This window comes from Periplaneta americana, chromosome 11 (assembly GCF_040183065.1).
Source record: "Periplaneta americana isolate PAMFEO1 chromosome 11, P.americana_PAMFEO1_priV1, whole genome shotgun sequence".
Taxonomy (NCBI): domain Eukaryota; kingdom Metazoa; phylum Arthropoda; class Insecta; order Blattodea; family Blattidae; genus Periplaneta; species Periplaneta americana.
The window spans coordinates 134,268,268-134,286,266 of NC_091127.1; the positions used below are offsets into that span (position 1 = coordinate 134,268,268).

At 34.4% G+C, this 17,999-nt stretch overlaps 1 protein-coding gene across 7 annotated transcripts in view; it reads right to left on the reverse strand.

The window, feature by feature from the left end:
* Nucleotides 1–16,099: 16,099 nt before the first annotated feature.
* Nucleotides 16,100–17,999, reverse strand: part of up (Troponin T, skeletal muscle) — a 108,122-nt gene continuing 106,222 nt past the window's right edge. For all 7 annotated transcript variants that reach the window (XM_069840084.1, XM_069840082.1, XM_069840079.1 and 4 more), the window contains one exon: nt 16,100–16,889. The gene's annotated coding sequence lies outside the window, so the exon portion shown is untranslated. The remainder of the gene's footprint in view (nt 16,890–17,999) is intronic.

Sequence of the window (17,999 nt, forward strand, 5' to 3'; positions counted from 1 at the left end):
CTCACTGTACAATAAGATTATGAATTTCACATTACATTAAATATTAGCTTCTATATGGTAAGACTCAAAACAGTTTCCCACACATTCACTAATTTTATGGATAAACATTGTCCACGTTGAATCTTTTGTACACTACTTTTAACGCTTGAATAAATAATTGATTAAATGGCGATCTTACTCATGTTAATTATGTAAGCATGTGCAGCTTATAGCTGTTTCGGTGCTATTCAACACCATCCTCAGAGCCTACTAGATCTTGGCGCTATCTCAACTATGCTGCCTGTTGTGTGGGTGCGTTCGTGTGAATGAAGAGTTGTGTCAAATAGTGTGTGTGTTGAGAATTTGATTGGGGTGTGTTTTAGTGTGTCTGTATATTTCATATTGTTCTAGTGTATTGTTACAACCCAAACATAATAGACAACATCATAAGGAAGACAAAACAAAATCTCAAGAAACATAAAAACACACAAAACAACACAAACACAAGAGCACAAGAAATGCATCACACTAACATACGAAAACAAAAATGCATACAAGATCGCATCCTCATTCAGAAAACAGAAATGCAACATAGCATACAGAACAGAAAACACACTACAAAGACATCTCAACACACAAACAACACAAACAAATAAATACAACCACACAGGCGTATACAAACTCACATGCAATAGTTGCGACAGTTTCTACATTGGACAGACAGGCAGATCATTCCAAACTCGATACAAAGAACACATTAAAGCAATAACCAGAGGAGACAATACATCTACATATGCCAAACACTAACTAATGCTAACCACACATACAAAAACATAAATACAGACATGGAAATCCTACACATACAACCCAAAAACTCAACACACTAGAACAATATGAAATATACAGACACACTAAAACACACCCCAATCAAATTCTCACCACACAGATCAATTTCAGAATACACACACTATTTGACACAACTCTTCATCACACGAACGCACCCACACAACAGGCAGCGAAGTTGAGATAGCGCCAAGATCTAGTAGGCTCTGAGGATGGTGTCAAATAGCACCGAAACAGCTGTAAGCCGCACATGCTTACATAATTAACACGAGTAAGATCAATTATTGATAAACATTGCTTTACGTTTTTCTCTTTATATCCAGCTGTTTACCCATGCTTGTGGTGTAAACAAATTTAAAGACTCGTATATTAAAAACGCAACAAATTTAAGTATGACTATACTTACTCAGTCAAGCTGAATGGTTCCATTCATATACTAATCGAAAGCATCCAGTTCCATCTTTCATAATCACTGTATGAAGTTTGTTAATATTATGTACATTATACATAAAGAGATACGTTCACAGAATAACTGCTTGTTGGTAGACTACTTTGCCGAAAAACGGTTTTGTTGCCCAGGGTGCACCACGAGGAGGTGAGTCTACCACTGCACCCCACATGCAAAACTCTCTTTCTAATATTTTTTTTTTCTTTTTTATTATTTCAAACCTTTGTTCGTGTACACATTGTATGTACAGTATTGTATGTTTTAAGAGAATGGCCATTGGTCAAGTTCTAAGCTGCATTAGATATAAAAAACATTCACAGAATCTTGAGAGTGAATATAAACAGAGTAGAATGCTGTAGAGCAAGTGTAATTCATGCTGTGACGACATAGTGTATGTATTTGTGTCACAGAAATTTTAGAAATTGTGTTCAAAATTGGATGTAATATTTTGTGTTAATGAGCAAGTTGATATATTGATGTGGTAGCCCATTGTCACCAAGGTCGTGCATCAGCCATCCTCACCACTATGAAAGCCTCATTGTGCTGTTCAGTATGTTTCAATATACACACATATATCACTCTACCAGTTGGAAAACCCAATTAGGCCTACCTACCGTATATGCGACCAGCTGGAATTTATTTTGATTCACTCTAAATTTGCTGAATAAACTACTGTACTCCAACCACGAGAAAGTCTGAAGGGAATGAGACGCAGCAGGTGATGCTGTGAATGAGTGTTGATGTCATAAGGTCACACACGCGGGTACTCGTATCTCTATTAGCTAACTCTCACAGCACAAACCATAACATTGATACACACATATTTATACTACCCTAGTTACAAAATTAGATCACTGTTAATCTCCTGGTCTTTTAATCCCTCCATACAGGAAATAACATATGCAGGAGAGCGCATGGTTTTTAAACTGACGTTATAATGATAATATTATCTATCTACATCGTTCCAATAGATGACGCAATAGTAAGCACATTCCTTTCACGGTTGATCTCCTGGTTGGAGAACAGTATGTAGTAGGGCATTCTGAACAGAACCATCATTTCCTAGACCAGGCCATTTAGTAGCATGTAAATATTTGTAGGAGGCAAAATTTACTGAGACTGGTTCATATAACTACTCAGAGAAGGAAATTTTATCTTTAAAGAGAAACCACTCTCTATTCATTACTTGAAGAAGAAACCTTTAAGTCTGAAGAAAATGATATCCGAGAGCAACGAAATTATAACCTCTATAACAAAATGCCTTCCAGAAATGTAATTGAAAATAAAACATAACAATTACACGAAATATAAAACAAATTGTATCCATATAATTGCTAAATTTTCATTTAAAGAGATACATAATTCAAATATCCATACCTTTTTTTTTTTCATGGATGAAGATTAATTGCATTGTATGAATTACACTGGCATGACGGAAAGTCCTGGGCATGCAGTACACCATTACCTGTGGCAAGGAGTTAATTTGCTGAACTAACCAATTCCTAATCTATATTGGTTCAAAATGAAATGCTTATCGAGTAAGGGAGGCCACAACAGATGCCTTCTATGATTACCATTCACTTCATTGCCACTTTTGTCATGTAGAAGATAAGCATTTAACTGGCTAATACTATTTCCATGATTCAAAGAAATTATAGGCTATCAACGAATAATAAAGAATGTCTCTTAGCAGATTTTAGTATAACCACTAGATCTCATACCTCTGTGTGTTTGAGGGTTGTCACTTGTTTCCAAATGGTCAAAAACAACATGACACAGCAGGGATAAGATAAAAATGTATGTGGCTCATAAGCATTTTAAGTAATATTGAATAAAACTTACATTTTTTTTAAATGAATGCTGTGAGATCTTTAACTATTTTTGCTAAAGCTGTGTGTCAGTAGTAACTTACTGTGTCTTGCAAACCACAGAGATCTGTCGTTAGTAAAATTTTTATTACTACCGGTACTCTTCTAACCGAAGCATAGTGAATGACATCTTAAAGGTTTGAGGTACTGATTTTGAGCGAAAAATGAGAATTTCTTCATTTTTCATTGAATTTCGATGTTTTCTTTGGTTTTGTGGGTGAACTCGAACATTGTTGTTTTCATTATAATTATTATTATTTTATTATAGGAAAAATTTGAGGCACAATCTTTTTTTTATAAATATCCTAATTACTCCAAGAAACTGTTTAAATTATTTTAAAAAACTCAGAAATGACTATTATATTTTGTCTGAGTTGCTGTATTTTGAAATTTTATATGATCTCTACAAGAATGCTGATTGTATTGAATACATAATTTAATAAAGACGTATTTATAATAAGAAGTACTGTACATAACAGCTCTGATGAGTGTAATAATTTTAATGCCATCTTTACTTTCCCTGTGAGCTACAAAGCCCTGCAGTTAGTTCTGACTAATTTTAGCATGCTATTCTAAAGTGACTAAATGTCCTATGTTTAAAAATATCAAAATAATACAGGATATGGTTTGAACAATGCATTTTATTGGCATGTTTTTTTTTTAATGGCACATTTCAAGTGATCCCCTTGGTATCTTATGATTTGTTGCAGTCTTACCCAGAAATTGTTCTTGCACTGAACCCAATGTTTCGTTGATTTCTTGGGTTTCTGCCTCCATCTTGTTCTTCGGATGCTGATATAGAGTAGTCTGCTATGAAACACCATTTCTCAGGTATCCTCACAGATATTGCCAAACCGAGAAATTTAACGTCCAGGGAAAAGATTTCTCAACAACCTCAGTGTGTCTTTGGCAGTATGAGCCATAGTCCTCTCTTGTTGAAATCAAATGCCTATTTAGTACGTCTCTAAATAATGTCTCTAACATTTGCCGATATCTTTCAGCAGTAGATGCCAATTGTAACTCTAGCAGAAACAGCACGCCAGACGGTCACTTTTTCACTGTGTATTGGTCGTTCATGCAATGTCTAGACAACGTTTAACATTTAATTGTTGCTGCTCTTATTTCATATTACATCTCTGCCAAACTCTTCAGAACCCATCTCATGAGCAATTTCCAGGTAACAGTGCAACAAGTTACCAAGGGATCACTTGAAATGTGTAATAACATGCCAGTAAATTTCATTGTTCAGTCATATCTTGTGTTAATTTGATATTTCTAAACCTTATAGTCGCTTTAGAACAGTATACTGAAGTTTGTCAGAACCTGCTGTCGGACCCTGCAGACTGCAAATTTTTCTGTTCAGTTGCTAAGTTCAGATGAACTGTAAAACTGTTAATTGATTCTGAGTACCATCTGTTAGCTAAGCCCAGATGCATTGTAAAACTATTAATGATTCTGAATACCATATGTTGCCAAACATAGATCGAATTTTATTTTTTGGAAGTGACCAAATACCAGGATTTGAGATAAATCTGTTAAAATAGAGTAGTACCAAACCATCATGTCTTGCTTCTTAGACAACGATGCAGGAATCATCCTGGACAATTGAACTAGAAGATTACCTTTTTACATTGCATTTAGTACTGAAACAGTGACTGCTCAAAATGAGATCCATCATAGTTTCCTCCTTCTTCATTTGTTTAAAAGATTAATTTAGATCATTTGTACAATTCATATATGATTCATTAGAATCTAATTAATTTTTAATTGTATAATTTGCAGCGTTCTATGAATATGCAATATTTATTTTACATTTTGATAGTTACTTAAACATGGAATGATCCTAATGTAGGAGACAGACGTTTACAGGACTATTTTAAAAAGTTGTAAATCGTAATATTTAATATTTATTTGTCAGTCAACTTTACAATTCACAGTTATGGTGGACCTTCACAAATCGTAATATGTAATTAAAAGATAAATTTGAAACTAAAACTTATAATTTGTTCATTTCACTACCATATTGTTAGCAGAAAATCATTTACACCCTTTGACAGGGAAATTGGTGGCTGTTCACAGACTAGTCCCACCTCAGAATAACTCGGAAATCATCTTGTGCACTGTGTTTACACGCGTGCATTTTTATATAGAGAGATTCGAAGCCCAGTCTTTGTAAAGAGAAGAAAGAACTCTATCGCTAAGCTATAAAGTCTTCATAGGGAATATGTCGTTTCGTGACATATACAGATACGTCACTGCTACGACTTGACTTCATTCTCGGACCTTGATGCTTAATATTTCCCCATGTGAATCTCACATCTACCCAAATGACACTTGGACAAATTCTACAGAAGAGCGACTATTTTCCGTGTCGAAGGGTGTACATATACCTATAGTAAATTGGTTCGTGAAAATTACAACTACAAAAAATGGCCAGTTAAAAATTCATTTTCTGTACACTAAGACATTGCTGTAGTAAGTGGAATTTGTTAACATGATTGCGTGATGTTGAGCTACACTGTCTTCTCTTCAATAACAGGGGTAACAATCGCATAACATAATTGCAGTTAACTGCAATTCTGATTGTCATAATTGAACAGTAGTCCAGGATGAATTCTCTGTAGTAAATGACGGAAAACAGGACAAGCTTGGAATCATGATGTTTTCGTTGTTATAGTTATGTACTCATGAGTAGTAATTCTCTCCTCGTTTCAACAAAATTTTGAACTTTGTTTATTTTACCTTGTAGATTTAAAGTTAATATGTCCATTGACAAACCTTCATAAGTTGCTCTACATGTATTATTGTATGCATATGGGGAAGATATTTCTGGCAGAATATTCTAAGTACTCTGACTCTGTTGAATGATCATTTACGTCCATGGTCACGGATCATATATTACCATAAAAGGAAGTTTTATTCTGAGTCTTCGCAATATGAGAGAATTAATGACTTTATGTGGAAAGATGTGACTATACTGTAAGGCAGAAAAAGTGGTTTCTTAGATCCCACACTGTTGGGCTCCTGTGCAAATTTTATCTTACATAAAATGACTGTTTTATTGATACTTGGACTTCTGTATTAAGATATGAACCATTTGTCGAACAAGTGAACAATTAACTCTTGGGAAGAAAATGAGTCATTGAAGACTGAATGAACCAGTTGTTAACGGAACTTCGATATTTATCCAATATCTTAATGATATTTTAGTATACTACTAACTACCGACATAATTCAGTCGGCTAAGGACTTGCCTGCTGATCCAGAGTTGCGCTCGGGTGCGGGTTCAATTCCCGTTTGGGCTGATTACCTGGTTGGGTTTTTCTGAGGTTTTCCCCAAATGTAAGGCAAATGTCAGGTAATCTCTGGCGAATCCATGGCGTCATCTCACTATCACCAATCCCATCGATGCTAAATACCCTGTAGTTTATACAGCATCATTAAATAACCAAGTAAGAGAAAAAGTATATTACTTAAAAAATTTGTAAATTTTAAAAACGAATACTAGAGGTAAGAATTAGTGAAGAGAGGGGGATTCCCGTGATTTCTTTACAACATTTCACCTCCCATGAATACTTATGATGATTCAGTACAGTTTTGAAAGTAGGCTAATTTTAGAGTTGTTAGATAATCTGATAAAATGATTTGACCAACTGTGACAAATGAAAAAGAATTGTGCGAGGAACTAAGAATGTTGCCAGAACTGTACTTCCATATTTAGATATATAGTATATGAATTGTTGAAGCTTAAGGGGTTAGATACAGCTTACAGCAGTAAATTTTTTAAAAATATTCAACATTTTTTCCCTCCATTACTGTATCTTGTACAATAATGAAAATTGGTATGTGTAAAACACTGTCTTACTGTTATATAAAAAAATACTTTTACGATTAAAAAAAATTATTTATGTATATTTTTTTCAAAATTCAAAATGGTGGCAGTTAACTGTGCAGTGATGAAGCGTTTCCCTCATAACAAATAAACTTTTTCATGTTCTCTCTCTTTTATTTTATTGCTAAAACTCATGTTTATAATATCGTGCTCTTTCAACTACATTCCTTAATAAATAATATTTATTTTATTTTGTGTTAAAAGAAAATACTGATATTTGACCATTTTTTAAATGAATTTATTTTTTATCAGACAATCTATCAAAAGTAGAGAAGTGATTTTACATCATATTGTAGATATGACATGCATAACTACACACAAAAAATGTCATCGTAGAATGTTGGATGGTTTTTGAGTTATGAGGGAAATGTTTCATCACTGCATAGTGAACTGCCACCATTTTGAATCGTAAAAATATTTTTTTTCACATAGAAGGACAGTGTTTTACACATACTAATTTTCATTATTGTACAAGGTACAGTAATGGAGAAAAAAAATGTTCGAATATTTCCAAAATTTTACTACTGTAAGCTGTACCTAACCCCTTAATGGGAAGTCTTCAACCAGCTTGGTTATCAGCCAAAGCTTTCCATCCTTTCTGATGGAGGATCACTTTTCACTGCTCGGACTGACGTAATAGCTCAGTCAAGGAATTCTCTGTATTATGATACGTAATAATTTAGTTTAATTATTGTACGTAACATTAAGAATCGTATTAAAAATTCCTGTTGCAATAGCGTCAACTAAAAAATTCTCCCCTTCTTTCTAAAAGAACCTTTTGTTATTGGTGATTCTGTTAGTGAACTTGACTCTGCTTCAGAATTATATTTATTTCCCTTCTGTAAATTACAGCTGTTCAGTACGGTCGAATGTGAAAATAAAAAGTAAAAAAATAATGTAATTCACAACCAAGCCAATATTTTGGTCCATCATATGGAAATTGTTTAATTAGATTTTTTTCAAGAACATCTTATGACTTTCATATAAGACCTCGCAAACTTCAGGGTCCCTCTTGTATATATGACGATCTGGTTAACAAACATTGTCAAGATTTTTTGTGAGCTACAAGTGATAATTTTTTTACTTATGTACTACACAAGTAATAGTAAGTATTTTAGTCTAACTTTGGTGGACATTGAGAACCTAAAATGCACACATATAATTTGCTAATCACTCAACTACTTTTTCTCCTTTCTAAGATAAATTTCTATTTATATTCCAAATGTGTGCATATTTGCAAATTTACCAGCATTGTTGCAAGTATTGAACATTTGTCAATAGACTTAGACTTGGCGATGCCAGAATGTATCTGTCTTCATGTTTGAATGTAGTGAGTACCTCAGTGAGAATAATTGAAAATAAAATTAGCTGGGATCAACTTCAGAATCAGATTGTAATATGCTCAATTATATAATATGGGCCAATGTTATATGTAATTCTATACATATATTAAAATAACAATTATATGTACATATATGATGCTGTACTGTGTATGCTTTCAAGTGTGAAAATCAACTTCATAAATTATTAATTCTTGTGTGCATGTGTTTCTTGCTATTGGTAACAGCCTACAATAGTGTTTCTGGAATATCCATTCATAAGTGTTAAATAGCCAATTTTTAGGTAAAATATTTATTCATTCTCGAGTACACCGTTTTAATGCTTGTATATCATTAATGATATTGTTTAACTTGTTAAATTAACAATTTTGTAACTTTACTGTGTCAAATAATGAAACTATTATAATGGTACACACTAGTTTCGGTGGGACTTCACACCATTATCAAACTTCTAGTCAGTAAAATTATTTTATTTGAATGCACACTCCTTTAATTTGTTATCTACTCCACTTTGACAAACTTCATTTCTAGACTAGACATTTGATAATGACATAAAGTCCCACTGAAACTAGTTACTGAAGTAATGTACTATAATATTTTCATTATTTAACACAGTGAAGTTATAAAACTTGATAATCCATGTTGAATCTTTCGTACACTACTTTTAACACTTGAATGTAAATAATTGATTAAATGGCGATCTTACGCGTGTTAATTGTGTAAGCATGTGCGGCTTACAGCTGTTTCGGTGTTTCTTCACACCATCCTCAGAGCCTACTAGATCTCGGCGTCATCTCGAACTTCGCTGCCTGTTGTGTGGGTGCGTTCGATTGTTGAAAAGTGTTGAAATGTGGTGTCAAATAGTGTGTGTGTTCTGAAATTCTCAACACACAGATCACTTTCAGAACACACACACTATTTGACGCCACATTTCAACACTTTTAAACAATCGAACGCACCCACATAACAGGCAGCGAAGTTCGAGATGACGCTGAGATCTAGTAGGGTCCGAGGATGGTGTGAAGAAACACCGAAACGGCTGTAAGCCACACATGCTTACACAATTAACACGAGTAAGATCGCCATTTAATCAATTATTTATAAAACTTGTTAATGTAACAAGTTTAACAATATCATTAGCAAAATATTTATACTGCAATCTGAATAATTACCATTAAAATTTCATCATTCAGTAGTCTACGGTGATTAATTGGTCATTTCACATGTCATTAGTTCATAAATTCAGTATAAAATGAACGGAAGATTTGTATTATATTCCAAATATGCAAAGAAAAAGTATTTTGTTTGACTGTACTGGTACCTCTTTAAATTATCTGCCCCACTTTGCCTAACTTCGTTTCTATACTGGTACCTTTCACAGTTATTATTATGTTTTTTTTTTTCTGTTTTGCATGAACTGTGTTATAAAAGTTATAAAATATTCTGTAATGTTAAATTCCGCAATTTTAGTCATTAGCATTTATGGAATTCAGTCTTTCTATAAATCAGATCCCAGCTGGACTGTGTGCATTTCAACTATGAACTATTTGAAAATATTCTACTGGAGTTCATATTTTATGTACAGTACCCTATATTATAATAGGCTATATTTATTTAGAAGTTATATTTAAAAAGTAGAGACAATGTTCGTCACCATTATCATCCTCGTCGTAAGAAGTTAGTGGACTCTTTTCATTACTGCAGTGAAACTAGCCAATCTCCAATCAATATCTCTCCTCCCATCCCCGGAATCCTTTCTTACTTGCGTCCATCATACTGGTTTTTCGTAAGTACAGATTTGTACAGTCTTAGAAAAAAGTCTTATCGCACAGATACCTTATAAGTCCCAGAAAGGAGGTAATGCGTATGATCAAAAATACAACAAAACAAAAACTATTTTTATTACCTCATCTATTAGTCCTTCTCTTGTGACCCAGGTCGCACGTCCTCTATTCATGCGCACTGCCTCCTTTCTGGGACTTATAAAGTATCTGTGCGACAAAACTTTTTTCTAAGACTGTACTGTAACATGTGAAAGAGAACAACCATCAGGAAGTACAGTTGCTCCATGCAATTCAAATGATAGTTATAACGTGACTTCTTATGCAGTAGCTAGATGGCAGGATAGTGAAATTGATAAAAGTTGTTGCCATCAAAGCCCATAAGGATGAGCAATCTGTTATATGTGATCTGGGCTGAAATGCACAGGAGGCAGGAGCATCATAATGCATAAACCAACTTGTGTACCAAGAGGAACAGTTCGTATTTCAAGGACTAATCCCTTAGATTGAGTCCTGTGGATGGCTACAATATCTGCTCTTCTTTTCGAATCTAAGGATGAAATGCAGTGGATCTCCTCGTATACTTCCCATCCACGACGCTTTAGGACATCAGCAATACCAGTCCTGGCCTTATGGTGTCGATTGTTGCGCAACAGCTCCGTTTTTCGACAGAATCCCAACACAGCAACAATTAGCAGTCAAGTTAAATTGAGGACCGTTTTTGCAAAACTTGCTAACTGCAAAATTTGCAAAATTGAGATTTTGGAGGATTCGTTAACATAAAGCAGGCCTCTACACGATGTTAAAGTTATCTTAGTAAAATTGAATTATTTCTCTTCATTATAGTATGTCAAAATGTGATGGTTGCATCTATAACCTACTTGTCTCCATTCAGTTTTTTCTCTCTCCTGTAAAATTTAGTTTTTTCAGTTAGCAAGTTTTGCAAAAACGGTCCTCAATTGTACAAATTTGCGAGAAGTTGAGTGAAGAGAGAAACTTCACAATGTCGAGGCATATGCAGTGCAAGTGGGAGTGGGCATATAAGCAATAGCTAGCAAACGACAGAGCATGATGTTTACTATAGCAACCGACAAGTTTACTCTCAATGCATAGACGATGACTACTACCAGGAGTCCCAGCATAGTGAAGATATACCAGGTTTTCAGGGTGTCTGGAAAGAAGAGATGTTTGTCATTGCTGACGTCTCCTTAACAGCAATTCTATCAGTGATATATTCACGCATAAAACTTGCAGCTGTCTCTCCGATACAGCCTATCTCGATTTTTCCTTCATATAATTAAAACTCTGGGATTAAGTGTTTCCATAAAAAGTATTATAAAGCATTTTAGTCTCATTTTGACCTCTAAATTGATTTTATACACTTACCAACCATTGTGTGTAAAGGAAAAGGCTATTTCGAATATTTAATTGTTGTAATATTGTCTGTTTAAGAGCAAACAATTGTCCGTGTCCAATAAAACTTTAGAAATAGACTCTGACTGGAATTCGAAAAGGATAGTATTCTCAGACTAAAAGAAAACTCTGAAACGTGGCTAATTTATGTTACAGTGATGAAAGATCCAATATTACTTTGAAGTGAAACGTAACATGACAGAATTATGGGAAATTCTATTGTAAGGTTTGAAACTAAATATCCCTGAGTGAATGAACATAGTTGGATACGCACTGAGATTGTGCTTTTGTACTGTGACTAATATTGGATAACTTATGTTATTCGTATAAATATTGTTTTTGCTGATAAAATGATAAAATCTTAGTGGTGTTTCCTGTATCGGTAGTTTCACACCATAATACTAATTTTCTTCTAAGACGAACATTTTGCTGCACGTACCTACATTATTAACATAAAACAATTTCCTTTAACCTGTTAAATTAATTGTAAATCATTCAAGAAGTACACAAAAACATATCATTAGATCGAAACAGAGAAGGAACTGAAGTCGAGATCAGATTTCAGTGGCTGTAACAATGACGACTGGACTTACCGTAATGTTCTAATAGTTTTTGACGCTGTACTTGTACTAAGATAGCTGAGATCAACAACAAGATGAAAAAGGAAGTTCGGGGGATTTTTGGCGGATATGAAAAAGCCCAACTTTCTGTTTACAGCGAGTCATTTCGGCCATTGAAGAGCAACTTCTTTTACTCTTATACAGTTTTACTGTTTGCATAATGTGTAAGTACATATTTAGAAATATCATGTACTGGTAGGTGATTTTTCTTCATTATTCCCATATCAACTTGGAACTGTGGCATTCAGTCTGTACTTTTGGGTCACTTCATCAAACCTGACACAAGGAAGGTATCTTCTAATATAGTTGCACAGTTGCAGTCTTCGAGTTTATCAGAGATGTACCTGCAATAATCTATCTAGATAATCATCTGAAGTTGCCAGATCACGACTACGATGTGAGTTTGATGGCACTGTACATCTATAAATTTACAATGACATGTAGGCTTAGCAACAAAACATCTTCCATTCGCCAATGTGCTTGATAGAGAGTGTTAATGCTATTTTTTCGGAAGAGGAAGCAATTGAAAAACTTCCTTCAACAGAAAAATTTATTGCGGGGATTTTCTGGAACTCAGAAGAACTTAATCATTTTAACATTGTGTCAAACTGAATCACTATTAATTCTGAGGTTTATGTGGGATGTCTGTCTGGTAAACTCAAAGACTGTATTTACAGACAAAGTTTAAGGATGACGACTCAAAAGAACAGATTCTGATTTCTACCATGTGGATGTACACATTCATGTGTTGAAATATCATACAACTATTTAGAGAAATGAAGAATATACTTATATATAAAAATACAGTATGTATTTTGTTTCCAAATAATGTACATACACATTATGTAAATAGCAAAAATATAGAATAAAAGGTGGGAAAAAAATTAATTGACCCTTGCACAGTTTCATCGCAAGGTTTTGTGATTAATTCCATAATATTAAAATAATTTTCCAATAGTTATTTAAAATTCCTAATTAGGGTGAAATTTGTTTTCACGAATGAAAATTGTCAGTATACTAACAAATCAAATATTGCTGCCGTTATTATGTTAGTATATATGAAGCAGTGAGTTCCAAAACTTGATAAGTGCGAAAATTAAACAAATTGAGATACCAGTACCTATTTCAGTCAATTCATGTGGTGCGCTTGCATCATATTACATCAAGTGTTTGTGTCAAATCTGATTATTTAGGAGTTTTTTTAGGTTCAAAATGTGAATTTTATTCCAAAACTTTATGAGACATTCAGTCATTTTGTCTAAAAACTTCATACGTGAAGAATGACCATTTCGAATCACAACTTCATGCATTATTTATCTAGATGGCCCAAATGCTCTGGTTTGTTCTAAAACTTCATACGTTCATACTCCAGACAACCAGCACAGAAACTGTAAAATATCAGCATGGGATTTTAAAGGAAACACATTTTTGGTATTTTTCCCGTAATTTCAAGATAAACGTACATTTTTCCTTGAAGTCTGAATTGACTAAATTGCTTCCTAAGGGCAAAACTGAACGATGTTGATGCACTACTGAAAAAACACTTCTGTGTTGAGTGGCGTGAAAATGTAGCTCCCATGTTCTACAAGGACATTACCGATGTTGAAATTGACATAATTGAAGAAAGTGTTGTGGAAATTGATCTTGATGAATATGGAGATCAAGACGTTCTTGACTTGAGGGTGTGAAATGATAACAGAAGTTTCAACTACACACATTTTCATTAACACTTAATTTAAAATGTTAAAGAAGGTTAGCCCTTCATTACTACTAATTGTAATAAACATGTAAGAGTAAATAAATTATATATTATTTGAGGTTTGGATCAAATAATAAAACTATAATTTTGTTTCAGTTATTACTTCTGACTGATTAAATTTTTTGTTATTTTTATGTTGCAACAAAACTTCGTATTTGAAATAATTTCGTATCAAATCTTGGTACATTTCGTCTTTTGCATCAAAACTTGATTCATATTTCAGTGTTAAAAGCATGAGGAAATCATGAACTTCTTTTTCTCATAAGGTGTACTTCGGTACACCATAGTAATATTCTTTTTCTCAGCTTGCTCTTATTAACTTTTTTTTCATTTTCATGGTAAACAATTCAAGAGTTGCAGTTTGGTAAAAAAAAAAATAACTTTTTCTTGCTTTCTGAAAGATGATGTCAGGTGTACTTATGAAGTTTTGGAACTCGCCGCTTCATATGTAAATGCAGTAAAATCCCTCATAACCAGCACCCAAATAACCGGCAATACCAAAACAACGGCACTTTTGACAGGGGCAAAAAAACAAAATTGAATCTTCTACATTGTCACAATCTGGGCCGTCAGTTTTGCCACATTAGGAAATTCGCACGAACTTTAATTTTCAGTGAATATTTGAACCTAAAATTAGTGTATTATTTGTGTTGTGTGATGTGTTTTAATATAGAAAATCCATACAGTTTTCATGTTTATTTAATTATGTTCAGGACGTCACTATGCCACATTAGGAAGTTAGCACAAACTTCCGTTTTCAGTGAATATTCGCTTTCGTTTTCAGTGCATATTCGAACCTAAAATTGTGTATTATTTATGTTGTGTGATGTGTTTTAATATAGAAAATCCACACAGTTTTATGTTTATTTAGTTATGTTCGTGCCGTCAGTGTTACACATTAAGAAGTTCACACGAACTTTCATTTTCAGTGAATATTCAAACCTAAAATTAGTGTATTATTTGTGTTGTGTGATGTGTTTTAATAAAGAAAATCCACATAGTTCATTTAGTTATGTTCGGACCGTCAGTGTTGTCACATTAGTAAGATCGCACAAACTTTAATTTTCAGTGAATATTCGAACCTGGAATTAGTGTATTATACTGGGTGTTCAGTTCAAAATGTGTCTTGGCTTGCTGTATGCCGTCATGTGGCTAGCTGACGAGCCTAGAGAATTCAATCTTCCTACACTTCCGCAGCTCAGGTGTATAATCTAAGAGGCAGAGAAGTTGGCTAGCAAGTACGGCGTTCATTCTGAAGAGTACGTGCCGATACGTACGGTAATGCCGGTAGTGGCAGGAATGTGAACTGTTTGGAAATACGTACTGTCGGGATATGGGGAGAGGGTTAAGACGATTACTTACGTATTTGTTGACATTAACTTCGACGGTCAACATGAACACGGAGCATTTGATTTGTGTTGTGGAATGTTACCGTACGCAACCGATGATAACAAATACCCTGCGTACGACTTGCCGGCGCAAAACACAGTTCAAAAGAGGTTATGGTAGCACACAGACCGTACAGACCGCCATCTGTTGCTACGACGTTCAAGTTATACCGTACACGTTCTCAAGTTCAGATTGAAGAACGCCTTAAATAATAGGCAACTTCTCTAACATATAAGCTGAAACTCGCTTCAAATCGGTGACCCAACAACAGTGACGTCATGACACACTTTGAAATGAACACCCAGTATGTGTTGTGTGATGAGTTTTAATAAGGAAAATCCACACAGTTTTTTTATGTTTATTCAGTTATGACCAAGTGATAGAGAAATAAGCTTCACATAGCTGCAGTTTCAACATTTGGCATAATGAAATATGAACTTTTCTTTGTATAAGTTATACCAGTATTTATTCAATTATCTGGCAAAATCTCGTATCCGAAACTAGCCTGACCCCTTTGGTGCTGGATAAGAGGGATTCTCCTGTGTATCAAAGTTAGTTGAAACATATAGATAAAATTGATCAGTAATAGACGATGAGTGATGTAAATGAATTCGATATTGCTATGCAGTTGAAGGAGATCACAGAAATTTTGTGTTGCACACTGCTAGAATCTGTCAGGCATTGGACAAGGGATTATGAGATGCATGAGTAGGATTTCTCCTCTCATTTACAAGTCACAATCTTCAGGAAATATTAATAGTGTCACGTAAGTAATCATTAAATATTTATTCATAATATATATAATGTAGATGCATTAACCTAATATGGGCATGAGCAAAAGATGTGATACACCATACACAAAACATTCTGCCTCTCACTATATGATTATTCTTTCCTTCCATAAAGAAGAGATTAGCGAAAAGAAAATGTGTGTATATAATGGACAGTAAATAATAGAAACAGTTACATTCTCAAAACATCTCCACACAACACAACAGATGCAGGGTAGATAAAATAGTAACAGTGCTTGCCGATGGCATGGGATCGTGACCCTGTCGCAGCTGATGCTAGCCTAATCCTGACTGGCTGGGAGAAAATCGGCACTAGGCTGCAGAGCTTGGTGGCAGGTTCACCACTTAGGTCATCGGCTTCAGACAGGATGTACTATTGTTTGGTATGTAGCCTAAAAGTCAGATGGTGGACATCACATTGTATGCATTGTCGGCTTCAGTTAGAAATTTAATCAGAAACCAATGATACATAACAACCATTCAGAACTTGGTCAAAACATTGGCACTTTTTTATTTTTAGGTGAATTATGCACCAGGTTCTTTTCAAAAACAAAAATTATTTTTTTGTAAAATGAGTGATTATATCTGGAGAAATCACACTGATGTGCACATATATTAACATGATTTTTTTTCTCAATTGTTCCTTGCATGTCTTCATCACGGATTGAGGTTAGCCCTAGAACAGAATGTGAGGTCCCAATTCGCCAGCGCTCAGGAACATTTGACGTGATGACAGACAACCAGTTCTTATCCCGTAACCTGGCATCTGTAACATAAAACACACATTTTTCTCTGTAACTTCTGCAGGTTGTTCAAGATAAGTTTGAAAGTCGTTCTCTCTCTCATAACAATCATAACAATGTTTGCAATACTAATGGCATAAAAGGCAGTATTTAATCGAAATTGGGAGAAATCAATTATTGTGATGTGTTGATATAAACCAGTGGTTCCCAACATTTTCTAGCTGCACCCCCCTTTATGAGCCTGCAAATTCCATGCCCCCACCTAAATTTATTAGGGGAGAGTGGGCCACACTGAGACAAAAAATGTTTTGAGCACGTTTTTTCAGAAATGGATGTAATAAACCAAACTTTTATTTTGCTAATAACAAAACACAATTAAAATTGACTCACTAGTTTATTTGTTGGAAAAATATTTTCTAAGGCACTACAACTGTCTCACCCTGCCCCACCAGTGTTCCACAGTGAGACAGGATTTACATATCTAGTTTTGAGATATATTTGAAGTACAAAAGTGATGATCACGGTAAAGTTGGGTAATCAACAGCATCTTACATGAAAAGCTAACATACAATACAATGAACTTAAAAAACAGAACATAAAAAACGTGACTTTGGGTTAGGTTATGTAGTGATTTCAAAACAACATTTTACTTTTTACATGTTCAAGATAAGTTTGAAAGTCGTTCTCTCTCTCATAACAATCATAACAACGTTTGCAATGCTAATGGCATAAAAGGCAGCATCAGTATTTAATCGAAATGGGGAGAAATCAATTATTGTGATATGTTGATATAAACCAGTGGTTCCCAACCTTTTCTAGCTGCACCCCCCTTTGTAAGCCCTGCAATTCCATGCCCCCATCTAAATTTATTACACATCTTTTCTTCTCAGAAACACTTATATTTGATAATAATATAGAATAAAGTAGAAGGTTTCAAAATTCTCAGTAGTACAGTAACTAATTTAAAAAAAAAAACAATGAACAAAAATTGTGACGGTGTCATATATAGTTCCCGGGGTAGCTCAGTCGGTAGAGCGTTCACGCGCTAAGCGAAGGGTCCCGGGATCGATACCCGGCCCCGGAACAATTTTTCCTTGAAATTATTCAAACCTGCTTTACAGGGAGCTACTACC